Below are 15,806 nucleotides of genomic sequence, written 5' to 3'. Positions count from 1 at the left end.
TCTCTCTCTCTCTCTCTCTCTCTCTCTCTCTCTCTCCCTCCCTCCCTCCCTCTCCTGTCTCCCTCCCTCCTTACCTCCCTCCTTCCCCCTCTCTCTCTTTCTCTCTCTCCCCCCCACCCCCAAGTCTCAAGCTGGCCTTGGCCTAGAACTTACGATAATGTCCTTGAATTCTTGGTTCTCCTGCTTCCATCCTCAAGCTCTGGGATTGCAGGTGCATCCTACTAAGTCAGCCTCTGACTTACACATCAGTCAGGCCCTTCCTCTGCCTACCTTATTGTACAGAAGACACACAGTGATTTCTCTCTCAGTTTACAATCCGTATAAACTGTGAACTGAGACCCGGAACCATTTGTGTTTTCCACAGAGTATGTGGTTGCAAGGTGTCAAAGACTTTATTTTTATGCCTAATGTAAATTTTTGTTGTTTTTGATGGGGAGGGAAATAACAGGGAGAATAGTCAATATGTTCCTTAGCTCCCTACCACATACATTCTCAGTGTTGGAGTCAGTGTTAATCGTGTAGTCTCAGTAGCTGGCGTGTTGCTGACTGGGCTATAGTGATCTAATACTTCAGAGTCAATTATTTACGTATGCCCCTATCATCTTTCATGCTAATTATGGGGAGAGCAGGGGTGGAGAGAAGAATTTCTTTAACATAGACTGGAACTCAAATGTGGGAGGGGCCAATATTCACTGAGAGAACAGAGAAGCTTGTCCAGTTAGATGCTGCTGTTGGGAGCTGTTGAGTTTGGAGCCTTGCAGCATCATGGTATCTGAGGAAGCAGCTGTGTGAGGACAGCTTGGTGCCATCTTTCTTTTAGGACTAAACAGCACTGACTCCCTGAAGTTGTTCTCTGACCTCCAAACACACACACACACACACACACACACACACACACACACACACACACACACACAGGTACTGGATAGGTGGCCCAGTGGTTAAGGGCATTTGGTGGTTTTGCAGAGACAGGGTTTAGTTCCCAGCACTCACATGGGTTCACAATAATCTGTCACTCCATTTCCAAAGCATCTGAGGTCCTCTTCTTAATTCCGTGGGCAGTCGGCATGCGTGTGATGCACATGCAGGCAAAACACTCATACATATTATGGTGGTTTGAGTAGGCATGGCCATTATGAACTCGTGTGTTTGAATATTTGGCCCACAGGTATGACACTATTAGGAGGTGTGGTCTTGTTGGAATAGGTGTGGTCTTGATAAAGGAAGCATGTCACTGTCGGGAGTGGGCTTTGAGGTCTCCTATGTGTAAGTCGTTCCCAGTGTGGCACATGGTCTCCTGATGCCTTCAGGTCAAGATGTAGAACTTTAAGGTCTTTTTTCCAGCACCATGTCTGCCTACATGCCAACACTCTTCCCTCCATGATGATAATGTATGAAAACTCTGAAATTGTAAGCCAGCTCCAATGAAATGTTCTCCGTGATAAGAGCTGCTGTGGTCATGTGTCTCTCGCAGCAACAAAACCATAATCACAACACATATAAAGTAAAATGAGTAGATCCCAAAAGAAACATTTTAAAAAACTGTACCCAAAGGAAGTGACTTTGGTTTAAATTTTTTAAGCAGAGAAACTTAGCCAATCTTATATGCAAATACATTCTCGTTTTTGCAGGTTAATCAGACCATTGTACATTAGTCTTGTAGTGGTTAGATTCAGCTAAGTTGACACAGCCCAGAGAGACTCTCAATTGAGGGATTTCCCAAGTCAGATGGGTTTATGCACATGCTCATGAGAGCTTGTCTTGACTGATGGTTGAGCTGGGAGGATACAGCTTTCTGTGGGTTACACCGTCCCTAAGTTCTTTACACTGCATTAGAGCTAGCTGAGCATGAAACAGCTAGTTACCTTCCTCCATGGTGTGCCCTTCAGATTTCTGCCTTGTCATACCTTAGTGATGGACTATAACCTGGTAATGTAAGATGAAATAAGTCCTTTTGTGCCTGACAGGATTGCCTTTGAGCCTGGCGTTCATCACAGAGCAAACTAGAACAGGTCCCTTAACTGCTTTTATGTAAGGAGATGTTTTATCAGAGTAGTATGCATGAAGTCTGCAGGCCACATTTTCACCTTGATATAGTGAAGAGGATGCTATTAGGAACTGATAATTGCCACTCAGATGATGGAAAAAGATGATGGAAAATTTACTTTACAAATAAAGTAAGTATGTGGAGATCTGTTTGTTATTACAGCTCATGCTTTTGAATATTTTGATGCTCTTTTCTTTAAGAAGCAGGAGGGAAATGAAGCCCATTGCATTCCGCAGTGAGGCCGATGCTCCACATTCTGTCAGACTGTTTAATAACATTCAAGCCTAGGCACTGAGTCCTGTTTCCATTGGTAAATTCATAACTGCAAAGAAAATATGTACTGGAACTGAAGAGACAAGCTGTTTCTTGAGATCAACCCTCATTTGAGATCTTTTTGAAGTGGACTTGTACTCTTTTAGACTCCCAGGGTTAAGACAAAGACCCATAGAATGTGTACACATTCGGCCTTTCCTTCCTTCCTTCTCTTCTTTTCTTCCTTCCCTTCCCTCCCTCCCTCCCTCCCTCCCTCCCTCCCTTCCTTCCTTCTTCCTTCCTTCCTTCCTTCCTTCCTTCCTTCCTTCCTTCCTTCCTAAGAATTTAAGACAAGGTCTTATGTAGTTAAGCCAAGTCTTTTTTTTTTTTTTTTTTTTTTTTTTNTTTTTTTTGAGACAGGGTTTCTCTGTGTAGCTCTGGCTGTCCTGGAACTCACTCTGTAGACCAGGCTGGCCTAAGTCTTGAACTCACGATGGGGCTGTGGCTGGCTTTGAATTCCTGACTTTCCTGTCTTCATTTCCCAAGTGCTTAGCTTGAGCTTCCATGACTAGCTTAGACTCCTTTAAAAATAGAGCGAAGTTGGCAATATTGTCAAAAGGTTTGTTAATTGTTTAATATTTCTCAACTGAGTTTTTCAAAGAAATCATAATGTAAGGGGCTTTTGTTGATTAAAGTAGTCTTGGATTTTTATGAAATTCAGGTTATTTCCAACTGTTCCCCCCCCCCCAACCCCAGCAAGCTTGTTTCAACCAGAAGTCCTTTTTTCTTTCTTTCTTTTTTTTATTAGATGTTTACTTCATTTACATTTCAAATGCTATCCCTTTTCCTAGTTTCCTCTCCGAAAATCCCCTATCCCCTCCCCCCTTCCCCTGATTACCAACCTACCCGCTACCACTTCCTGGCCCTGTCATTCCCCTATCCTGGGGCATAGAATCTTCGCAAGACCAAGGCCTCTCCTTCCATTGATGGCTGACTAGGCCATCCTCTGCTACATATGCAGCTAGAGACATGAGCTCTGGGGGTACTGGTTAGTTCATATTGTTCCTGCTATGGGGTTGCAGACCCCTTCAGCTCCTTGGGTACTTTCTCTAGCTCCAGGAGAACTCCGCATTTGTAATCCAGAGATATTTCTTTTTAGGACACTGGAAGTAACCTCAGATTGTAAACATATTGCTCTGAAAAGGATACAATGAACATTGTCTTTTCCCTTCATTGAATTTTATTTGTGTGATTAACTGAAGAATTTCTTGATTTATCTGGATTTATAAAAGCTCTAGGGATTAAATATTTGGTGTGGTGAAATGTGCTAAAGCCGGCAAACCGTGTCTAGCGTTTTTAAAGTGTAATGTAATAAGAGTAAGCCCTGTATCTGTGGACTTCGTTGTCCCTCCCCCACACAGAGAGCCCCCTCTTCAGTTCCCTTTGGTAAACATCAGTTGCTGATGGCCTGTACACTGTGAAACCCGCCAGGAAGTGGGGTGAAGGGAACTTCTTTTCCCATGACCCCTCACTGTCATCTCCTTCCAAGGGCTCCTTACTCAGAAACGCCTTGATAACCACATTCATTCCTTTCATGCCCCACCCGAGCACACAGCTGCCCAAAGCACCCGACCCATGGTCCAGCCACCCTTTACCTAGAGCGGCGGCTATGTGAAAATATTTCTGTGGGAGATGTGTCTGGAGGCAGGATAGTTATTTTTTTTTTAATGGAATTCCATTTTCTTAATATTGACCTAAAAGTTGGAATGCTTGTTAATTCTTTGGGACTCCCTAAAACCTTTGTATTGGGTTAGTGTTTTTGTATAATTAATTTCTGGACTTTTTCATGTTTTGGTGAAGTCTAAAATGCTAAAACATTTTAGATACTGTTGTTTCAGTGCAGTTTCCGTGTGCAGCTGGCTGAGTATGCAAGTTTCTAAAGCGCTTGCCTACCATGCATGAAGGCCCTAGGTTTGTTCCCTCAGTGCATGTAAAGGGAAGCACGGAGGTGCATTTCTGCAGTTCCAGCAGGCAGAAAGAAAGAGGCAGAAGGATCCTCCCCAGCTACACAGATAACCTGGGCTACTCAAGACCCTGCCTCTTTAAAATACAAAACCGGAGGGGTGTGAGGAAGGATTATGGGAGGGGGTACCCAGGAGGGGGTAGTGAGCAGAATATAAAGTGAATAAGTAAAAAATAGGTAAACAAAAAATATTTTTAAAAGTCCAAATCACCGAGAAACACAGACAACAACAACATTAAAGGGAACCTGGCTATCTAACTGACTCCTAACCCCTCCCCCTTCCTTTGCCAGTTTGCACATGTCTCTTTTTCTTTTCCTATAGAAGAGGAGAAAATATATTCGATGAGGAAACTTATAAATTTATTTTCCTAATCTTTCAAACAACACTTCTTCTGTAGATAGAAAATTGAGACTCTGAAGAAGAGCTTAAGCAATCTGGCTGAGACAGAAAAAGCTAGTCCCTAGTGGAAATGGGATTCAAACCTACTAGGAAGGCAGCCTATGAGGAGTGAGTTCTGGGGTGAGAGCAAATGGGTGAAGGAAGGAAGGCTTCGCTGGGGTGCTGTGCACCTCAGGTTTGGAATGAAGGAGGAGACCTGGAACCTCCTGTGACCTGCTATGGTTCAGGCTCCACTCTTCTGCTCTGGGAAAGGTTCAGCCACTTCTAGAGTTTGACACAGGGCTGCTATGGTTTTGGATCTTTACTAATAAATAGGTTGTTGTAAAACACATATTGCTACATGAGCTGTTTAACAGTGTTTGGTCAACAACTGACTATATGCATATATATGATTTCACTCCTGTGTAGCATAGATGTGGCAGACTGTACCATCTGGGGTTATGTAAGTATGCAGTGGCTAAATCTCCTAATGACGCATTTCTCCAAATGTATTCCAGACAGCCACATGCCTGTGTTCATGTGTGGGTGTGCTGTGTATATGTAAGCAGAGTATTACGATTCTTATCTCTTGTCCTAAGAAGACATGGGTAGTGAAAAGGTTCTGTATGAAACCCTGGAGCAAGGGCATGTGGCTTCCGATAACTGGGCTTGCTTCAGGAAAGAAGACGGACTTATCTGATGGGCTGTCTGGATGTTTCACAGAGTACATGTGAGAGACAAGGACGAGTGTGTCTGAGTTGGGCCCTAGTGAGACCTGGGGCCTCCTGAAAGACCTTAGGCGGTCTGGGAAGGCCTGGAGTTTGAGTGAGTGATGAAGACTGAGTGTGGGAAAGAAATGAACTCAGTACTGTTTTCTGCTCTGTGCGCCTGTCACATGAGCGACCTTTGCACATTCCTTTCCTTTCCTTCTCTCTGTGTCCCCTCTGGGAGACTGATGCTTCTTGAATGCCTAGATTTTAAGTGCAGCATCTTCCTGGGTTCTGAATAATTAGCATACCAACTGAGTGATGAGTAGGGAACATTGATATAAGATATTGTCCATTAAGCAGATTTTCTGTGAGGGACTGTTTTCCCACAGTACCCCAAAATAAAAGTAGAGATTAAGTTGATGATATAAAATAACCTAGTGTGGGAAGTATTTTTTTTTAATCTGAAAACCATTGTTTTGTCTTTAGCTAATCCTAAGAGTAGCTTCACCTGTCATTGTCTAATGACTGATGGTCGGGTGCTGTACGGACATGCCCAGACTTGGAGGGAAAGCCACAGGGTGTCTATTCCAAGTAGAGACTTCCAGCCTTTCTAAATGCGTTCTTCAGTTTTTTAAACAAGCAAACTGGAGGGAACCTCTGTGACCTTTTCAGGAAATAGAAGGGTGACAGCAGATGTTCTAGCAGAAGGGGGATGGAATTCCTTTCCTTTTTCTCCCTGAAATCAGTTCTTACCCAGGCTTTGAAACACCTCTTTCTGCCTCCTCCTCACGGGTGGCCAAGGGCTAATGCAATGTTGATTCTATTGAAGACAATAATGTTTTATTCTCCAGCAGACTATTCCCTCCTGGATGAGAGGCAAGAACTTGTTTGTGGTGTGGCAACGCATGTGCTAGTGTTACAGCCTTAACTAATTGCACTTGTCACACTGCCACCTGGGTCATCCTGTATGTTCTTTAAAGCTGTAAGAGAGGGAGGTGACCCCGAGATTGAAATAGTGTTGAGTCTCAGTCATTCATGCTTCTCAGAGCTGGTCACTCTGCACAAGGACTTAACACAGGAACAGGAGGAGTGTGTTATTGTCATTGCTCCTGTAATCTAAAATGCCCAACTGTCCTGTGTGAGCTAAGTGTGTCAGCAACCTGATTCCTTTGAAATGAAAGTGATTTGTACTTTTCTTAATTTTTATAAATTATATTTTTTGCATTGTTTATTGAAAATTAATATATTGTTTTATGTGTGGATGTTTGCGCACGTGCACGTGCACACGCGCGCGCGTGCGCACACATACACACACACACACACACACACACACACACACACACACACACACACACACACACATTATATGTGTGCATGTCTTGGAAGCCAGAAGAGAGCATTGGGTCCCCTGGATCTCTAGTAACAGATGGTCGTGAGCCACATGTGAATATTGGTAACTGAGCCCAAGTCCTCTGCAAAGGCATCAAGTGCTCCTAACCACCAGGCTATCTCTCATACCACCTGTGTTTCATTTTGAAGGAGATAATCAGTGATGTATATACATATATACATACATTCATACATAGAATAGTTGGTTCAATATGAAACCTACATGTAGCCTCTTTTCTGTACCTATAACACACTAGCAACTGACAAGTCCATCTGTAATGCAGATAATCTTTACCAAAGAAATAACTAAACGACAGCTCTATTGCAGCTGAATGGTTTTGGTCCCAAATAGTAAATTTGCCACTGACTTAAGCTCATTTTCTATTGCCATTAAAAAGTTTTGAAACACATGTGAGCATCTCCAATGCTTGTGTTCCATTAAAGCTTCATATGAGTATTATCTCGGTGCTTGAGAAAGATACTGACATTGTAGCACAGCAGCATCCTCTAGTTCAAGAGCCGCCTACACTTCCAGGACAACTGGGAAAACACAATAAGATCTTGTATCACAACGAGAACAAAGCAAAAGACCAAAAAGGTCTAACTCGGTGTCACATGTCATGCCAACGTTTGGGCAGGAGTCAGGAGAACCAGGAGCTTAAGCCTCAGGTGTGCAGGCTGAGCAAGTAAGGTGAGATCTGCCTTAGTTGCTTTTCTCTTTTTCTGATACAAATACCCTGACAAGATTATAGAAGGAGAAATGGCTTACTGTGCCCTAGGGTTCTGGAGGGGACGCAGTCATTGTGATGGGAAGTCATGCCAGAGAAACATGGGGCAGGTCTGTCACAGTATGTCTGTAGTCTGAAAGTGGAAAGAAAACAGGAAGTAGCTCGAGGATATTAAGGCTCAAATCTCCCCCTTCCCACTCCACTAATGTACTTGACCTATCAGAGACCTACCTCGTAAAGCTCTACCGGAAGCATTTTTGGACTTTCCTAGCACAAAGCGCCAAACTCTTCTGTGTTCCTCATGCAAGCCAGTTCCAAAAGCCTGTGACCCACACAGTCATTTGATCACAACAATGATCCCACTTCTGATACAAATTTCTGTCTTACATTTTATTTCCTATTGCTTTATTAAACACTTGGATAATAACAAATAAACCGGAAAGGGTTTATTTGGTTCACAGTTATAGATTGCTGTTCTACATTGTAGGGAGTCAAGGTGATAGGAACTTGAAGTATCTCATCATAGCCACAGTCAAGAAGCAGAGAGGATGAATGAGGGCATGCCGTGTTCAACTCACTTTCTCCACTATCATGCAGTTCAGGAATTCCTGCCTAGGGAGTGATGCCACCCACAGTAGGCAGATCTTCCCAACTCAAAGTAATCAAGGTAGTCCCCACAGACTTTCCCAGAGGCTAATCTGATCTAGACAATCATTCACTGAGACATTCTTCCCAGGTGGTTCAAGATTATATCAGGTTAATGATTAGAATTAATCACAAAAAACAAGCTAATTAAAACAAATACAAAACCAACTCAAGGAACATCACTCTCATATCTAATAATAAAGTACACTTAAGCAGGAAACAATTGCAAACTCACCCAGATATATTGTTTTACACATACAGCTTAAATGGAGTGAGGTGCTAGGTGGCAAGCTTAAAATGCCTATGGAGTATATGTAGGTTTTCAATGTATTCAGCTCTCGTTGTATTCTTGAACCAAACGGAAGTGTTGAGTCTCTAGAAGTATCACGGCTGTATATGAGCAATATGGTTATGGCAAAGGGACTTTTTCACATGCTAGTACAATGAATGTTCTTTTAAAGTTTGGAAATATTTTATAATGAATGACATTTGAAAGGAGAAGCCATAAGCCACTGCCTTGGTTAAGATGCGGAGTATGTTGGCACCATGCCCGGCTCTTCCACAGAAAACAAGAAGGGACACTGTGGAGTGGTGGGGCCTGGGCTGCTTTGGAAGTCAGGGCACAAAGATCATTATTCTCTACTTACACTGTGCATTCTGTGACTTGTTTTCAATAAACTCATTCTCCCACATGTTTACAGACTTCATTTTCTGCTATCCTATTCCATTTTGAAACACTAAAGCAATTTTGGAACTATTTGGGGTTTTTAAAAAAGCCCAACAGCCTACATTTTAAAATTGAAGATTTTAGTACATACCTCTTGAGTCAGCCCAATCCTGTCTTTCACTGTGCAGTGATTTGAGAAAGATAAAAAAAAAAAATTGTTCTTTATTATTTCATTGTATTTTAAAGTCCATATTCCACTTTTAATTCCACTTTTAAACTGATGAACTGCATGGATCTGTATTACCTTAAAGGCACATGATGAGATTTTTTTCAAGCCATTATTGTACCACCTATCTTACTGAAATGCTATAGAGAAAATAATCCATATGGGTTTTTTTTTCCTCCATTTTACATAGGAAATAAAGGAGCAAGGCTTAGCTAATTTCCCAGGTAACAGAATCAGGAGTGAATATTGATCCCATGTGCAAGTCAAACCTATTGTTAGAGTGCCTTAAATAACACCTGGATGTTCTGTATGTCTACAAATTTATGATACTATTTTTTAACATAGTAGTGAAAAATCTCATTTCATTACACCATTTACCATTTTGTTTCTTTGTTTGTTTTAGTTTTATGAGATAGAGTTCACTGGAATGTGCCAGAACACCCCAACATCACTTAACCCTTTGTGATTTCATTTAATCTTATGGCTAGGGAGTGGCTTAGCAGGTAAAGGCACTTGTTGCTAAGCCTGATGAGCTAAGTTTGATTACTGGGACTCACATGGTAGAAGGAAAGAACCAATTTCCAATTTCCAAAAGTTGTCCTTTGATCTCCATACATATGTCGTGGCGCATGTATGAAAGCACATGCAAACACACACAAACACACACACTAATAAAATGCAATAACGATTAAGAACAGTATTAAAACTGTTTATAGATTATGTATACCTTTATTAAGTAATACTTTAAAGATTCTTTAAGATTTGTCTGTGTATGAGTGTTTCCCTGAATGTATATATGAGCATGTGTGCCTGGTGCCCATGGAGATCTTGGAAGGTGTTGATTCCCTGGGACTGGAGTTATGGATGGTTGTGAGGCACCATATGGGTACCTGGGGATTGAGCCTGGGTTCTCTGTAAGAGCAATAAGTGCTTTTAACTGCTGAGCCATACTTCTAGCCCCTTAGGTCGTTAATTGCTAGTGTATTATCTGTTTATGAGGGATGACTATTCTGTAAGTGGCTGAGAAGGCAAGTTCTGCCCATTTAATATTGAAACGTATTACAAAGCAGCGTGATGGCAAAGCTCAGTGACACCCAGTCCCCAAACACAGAGCTCTTTCCTGGAGCTACTAACTCTCCTGCACTCCAGTGATCTGTCATTAGCAGCTGAGTTGAGACTTACAGAGGGAAGAAAACTTACTCAGCAGACACCCCAGGAATCCCAACTGTGTCCACTTGAGCAACTTTTGTCTGGCTGTGGAGCTTCCCACACCCAGGAAGATGAGTTGTTCCTAATTATTTTGTTGCTGGGAAAAATAGAGACTTTGGGGCAATGATGTCTTCTGGAATGTCAGGGTTAATTAGACTGCATGTAGGCAGCCTGCCGGAGGTCACTGTGACAATCCAAGCTTAACAAAGAGATGGAGTGTTTTGAGCTCCATACCTTTGAAATCTGGCTTTCTTCAGAACTCTAAAACTTCAAACCTGTACCTTCTTAACAATGCGAAGCTTTGAATGCTGGGATTGGTTTTCAGTGGTTTGTTTTTTGAGGCTAGGTCCCTCTGCTGTGTAGCTCAGGCTAGTCTGTACTTCACTGTATAGTTTCTCTTGCCTCAGCCTCCTGAGATTTGGGGTTGTAGGCATATGTGCATACATGTGCATGTGCATGTGCGTGCGTGCCTGCGTGTGTGTGTGTGTGTGTGTGTGTGTGTGTGTGCATGTATGCGTGTTCATGTGTGCATGTGTATGTATGTATTTGTATGGAGGCCAGATGTATTGAGCCCTTTTGAGCTGGAATTAAAACATGAGTTGTAGGCAGCCCAGCTGGGTACATGAGCAGTGTGAGCTGTAAAGGCTTGAGAGATGTCCTAGAAAGCTCCTTCCTACAAAGATTATAGATAACTCAATAATAATTAGTAAATAATAATAAATAAAAATTATAAATATAAAGTAAGTCATTCATTTGATGGGTCTGTTCTCACACAGTACTTGTTTTAGTCAAATAGGTTTTTATTGAGGTCTGGAGAGATGGCTCAATGGTTGAGAGCACTTGCTGATGAGGATCTGAGTTCTGATCACAACACCCACATAAGTCAGGCCTGGATCCACACTGCTGTAGGGGCAGAGACAGCAGGCTCACACGGGCATGTTGACTGCCAGCCTAGTTCCAGGTTCAATAAGGGACTGAGTAAACTGGAAAGAGGTGGAGTGGTACTGGAGGGTATTGTCATACTCTTCTGGACCTTGTAAGCAAGCAGGCTGATGCAGGCACCCAAAGAAACACCTGTGCACATGTGTGCACATACTCACATACACACCCCACACCTACACCCACATCCCCACCACACACACACTGTATCAACTTTCTTAAACAATTCTATCTTCCTGGGTCACAAAGCAAATTTGGAGTGCCAGCGCCCTGAGAGTTCTGCAGGGTTAAAGGCAATGCAGACAGAACACATCCCTATCCAGTGGAGCTGAGAAGACAGCTTTTCAACTTGTGAAAGCCACTTCTTAATGTAACCACTTCTAGACCCATTAAAGGCATAGAAGACAGTGACAGTAGTAGCCTATTGGCTGGAGGTGGAAAACAAGGAGAATTCTATTCAGATAAAACATTTGACTCTTGAATGTCATGACAAAGCTGGTTCTTGATTCCTAATCATTTTATTTCAGATCTTCTTAGTAGCTCTTCAGCCACCTGCCATGCTTAGTCCATTTGCAAACTCCTCTGCGCTCCTCCCTCATTTATTTTTCTGAGTAGCATTTACCATTAGGACCTGGCACACAAGCTTACTGCTTTCCTTCAGTTGGGATGAAAGCTGGAAAAATGCAGCAAAATCAACTAACCTACATTTGCTTACTGTTAAGTAGCCAGATTTGTGCTTGGCACATGGAAAGTACTGAGACCTAAAGCATCCAGTAAGGTTCTTTCTGTGTGGCCCTAAAATAGGATGTGTATATCCTGCAGTCAAGAACTGAGGACAGAGCAAATTCAGATACATTGTAGGATTATGTGAACAACACATTATTAAGTAATTTTGCGTCCTGATAAGCAGAATAGGGCTGTGGCCATGATTGTTCTAATACTGAAAGCGGTGGGGCTAGAAATGGGGCTTGTGTTTTTCTTCATGGTCCCATGGGAATGATTTTGTAAGACCGCCTGGAAAAGAACCACACCGCAGCTAAGAGAGCATGAACAGGAAAAATAACATCCTCTTTCTAGAAACTACAGTAAGAAATAATTGTATTCTAGTTATTTATCCTGAAGGCAACATGCCCCCTTAAGGTTGAATTGTCACATCATCAGAGACCTTGCTTAAAATTTTGTACCAGTTTATTGCCTATGGGTATAAACAAAACTCATCCAGGAAGGAAGGAGTTACTGAGTCATCAGACTTTAAAACAAATCCCAGTGAGTGTTTATTTATTTCATTGAAACACTTATTGGAGTTAAGTTCTTTAATTGAGTACTTCCCTACATATATGTTTTTGAAGATTCCACTCTCTCTCTCTTTATTCATTGACTTGATTTTGTGGTGCGGATGGGCGTACACATACCATTGCCCTGCACTGTGGAGGTCAGGGAACAACTTTCAGGGGACTCATCTTTATTTCTACCATGGGTTCCCGGGATTCGGCAGAAGTTGTCAGCCATGGCAGTCCGTGCCTTTAACTGGCTGTTGGCCTTATCCTCTCAATAGGTTGAAAGGTTTGGCTTTGTCTTTTACCCACCCATCTCTCTCCTTGCCTCGCACTTTCTCCTCTGTTCTTTTGTCCCCCTCTCATTCATCCTTTGTCTTTCGGGATAAAACCTAGGGATGTGTTTTTGTTTGTTTTTGAGACAGGGTCCCACTATGCAGCCTTGGACGGCCTGGGGCTTGTTAGGTGGACCAGGTTGGCTTGGAACACCCAGAGATTAGCACACCTTTGCCCAGACTCCTGGTATTAAAGGTGGGTATTATCATATCCAGAAGAAACAGGGTTTTGTAAAATCTAGACAACAGATCCACCACTGAGCTACACCTTTGGGGCATTTTACAGCCCATTAAAGGTATTAGTAAAGACTAGCGAGATGTCTCAGTGGGTTAAACTACTTTCTGCCAAGCCTGAAGACCTGAGTTCTATAGCTGAGACCCATATAATAAATGATGTTAACTGCCTTTCTCTGGTAAATTGTCCTTTGATCTCCACATATGTGCCATGGTGAGTGAACTTTCCTGCACGTATGCCCCCTTCCCTAAACATATGCATATACAATAAAACTTAAAAAATGTAGAAAGAGATTGGTAAAACCTGTACTTATATTTAAACCACAACAATTAAATAAAAACTCATTACCTTAGTAAGAAAGAATTTTTTTTTTTCTGATCATTTTTTTCTGCTAACCTGTCTAAAGTTAATTTGTGCCCCTTTTATCATGCAGTTATAAGCAATTCTAAATGGAGATTCAGAATTTAAGTTGTTAAATTTGGAGACTGGGACTGTATCTTGGTAGTGAAACACTTGACTATAACATACTAAGGCCTATGTTCCACCCCCAGCATCACATAAAAAACATGCTCTTTATAGGATGTGTGACATGAACATGAGGTTATCCACTGGACAGAAGGCCAGAAGCCAAGAGTAGCGGGGTCAGCGCTGTGGGCATTAGTTTGTCATGTGACCTGGCACCATGATCTCAGAGCAGAATTCATGCCAGCCAAGGACAGATACCCTGAGTCTTCATGTATACTAAACCTATGCTGTTTTCTTTTGCTGACATAAAGAGTCTCTATTAGCTCTGGCTGGCCTGAGACTCACTTTGTAGATTGGGCTGGCCTTTAACTCACAGATCTGCCCACCCTCTCCTACTGAGTACTAGGATTAAAGGTGTGAAAAAAATCATACAGGACTTTCAGAACTTTTTTTTTTTTTTAATAAGACCTATTTGTAACTGGAAGATGCTGAAAGAAAACAGAAACCATATCTTTTTCTATAATAATGGATGTTGATCAGATGGTCGCTTAGTCAGGGTTTCTATTCCTGCACAAACATCATGACCAAGCAGCAGTTGGGAAGGAAAGGGTTTATTCAGCTTACACTTCCACATTGCTGTTCATCACTAAAGGAAGTTGGGATTGGAACTCAAGCAGGTCAAAAAGCAGGAGCTGATGCAGAGGCCCTGGTGGGATGTTTCTTACTGGTTTGCTTCCCCTGGCTTGCTCAGCCTGCTCTCTTATAGAACCCAAGACTACCAGCCCAGGGATGGTCCCACCCACAAGGGGTCCTTCCTCCTTGATCACTAATTGAGAAAATGCCCCACAGCTGGATCTCATGGAGGCACTTCCCCAACTGAAGCTCCTTTCTCTGTGATACCTCCAGCTTGTGTCAAGTTGACACACAAAACCAGCCAGTATTGATGGTTTAATGCCTTTTTAACAATGTTTTGACTTTAAAGAAAACCTGTAGCCATTCGGCTGCTCAGACCCCGCCCACCGGATTCAGTATCTGTCTCACTCAGCAGAGTTTCCTGGGACTCTGGTTTTCTTTTCTTTGTTTCTCACAGCGCAGTTCATAGCTGGAGGTAAGTTTGGGAATACTCACTGCCTTCTTATCGCTAAATGATCTTTTCTAGGTATAGAGAGGGTTCCGTTTACGTTCCATAAATAACTACACTGACCCCTAAGATCTGCTCTGCTTAGCTGGTTGTCCAAGTCCTGTGGAGGAAGGTTCTTCATCCTTTTGTGGTTATTGCCTGGGGTGGCTGAGGGCCTATGGATGTCAATACATGTAATTACAAAATGAAAACCCACCTAAGGTGTTTCAGCCAAAGCTCAATGGTGAGGACAATAACAACACAAGTAATTGTTAAACATCCCCTTGAAGTGCACTGCTGGGTCATTCAGCATTAGCCATCACAGTGGTGCAGTCATACGTCCACTAGCCCTCTTGTGGCTAGAAAGCCTTGGTTCTGTTCACTCTGGCATTTATCCTCTTTCCAACTCTTCTTCTGCAGTTTCCTGAGCTCCAGAGGGAGGGATTTGATGGAGATATCACACTTGAGACTGAGTGTTCTAAGGTCTCTTATTCTCTGCACATTGACTAGCTTTGGGTCTCTGTATTTGTTCCAATTGTTTGCAGGAAGAAGCGTCTCTGATTGTGGCTGAGCAAGGCAAATATCTACAGCAGAATTCCATTAGGAGTCATTGTATTGCTGTGTTTCTTTAGCACAGCAGTGGTATTAGGTTTTCTCGTAGGTTCACGACCTATCTCGTCTCAGGTTCTTGCCCGCTTCAGTGCTTTGAAACAGCATTGCACATGGGGTTCCATCTCATGAGGGGAAATATAATTTCAATAAAGGTGGAGTGGGGGAGAATGACACAAAGCCACTCTCTGAAATAAAAACAACAGACCTATAGGAGAAAGATGATAATCCAGAAGACAACAGCTTTGTGTGTGGCTTTGCAGGGAATGAAAGTAGCCGAACCATTCTTCAACAGCAAATATCTTTAATATATGATGCCAGGAAGGCATGGATGGAAAAAGGAAATAAATTGTTAAGAGTTGACAGTAGGCTGGTGAATGTCTGAGTAAAGGCAACACAAAGTCTTGCTCAAAGTCTTGATCTCGGTATGTGCTCCAGAGAAAAGTGGCTGCAACTGTGGAGGGCTAGGGTGACAGCTATAGTTAGAAGGCCTGTCAAGCACACAGGAAGTCCTGGGTCCACAACAAGCATCCATACCTGGTATGGGACTGCCC

General features: G+C 42.5%; 1 protein-coding gene across 4 annotated transcripts in view; it reads left to right on the top strand.

Annotated features, from left to right (window-relative positions):
- The window catches only part of Arhgap42 (Rho GTPase activating protein 42), a 243,793-nt gene that overhangs the window by 36,625 nt on the left and 191,362 nt on the right, over positions 1–15,806 (top strand). The window lies entirely within an intron of this gene.

Source organism: Mus pahari, chromosome 10, assembly GCF_900095145.1.
Source record: "Mus pahari chromosome 10, PAHARI_EIJ_v1.1, whole genome shotgun sequence".
NCBI lineage: Eukaryota > Metazoa > Chordata > Mammalia > Rodentia > Muridae > Mus > Mus pahari.
This window is presented reverse-complemented; position numbering and strand designations above follow the sequence as displayed.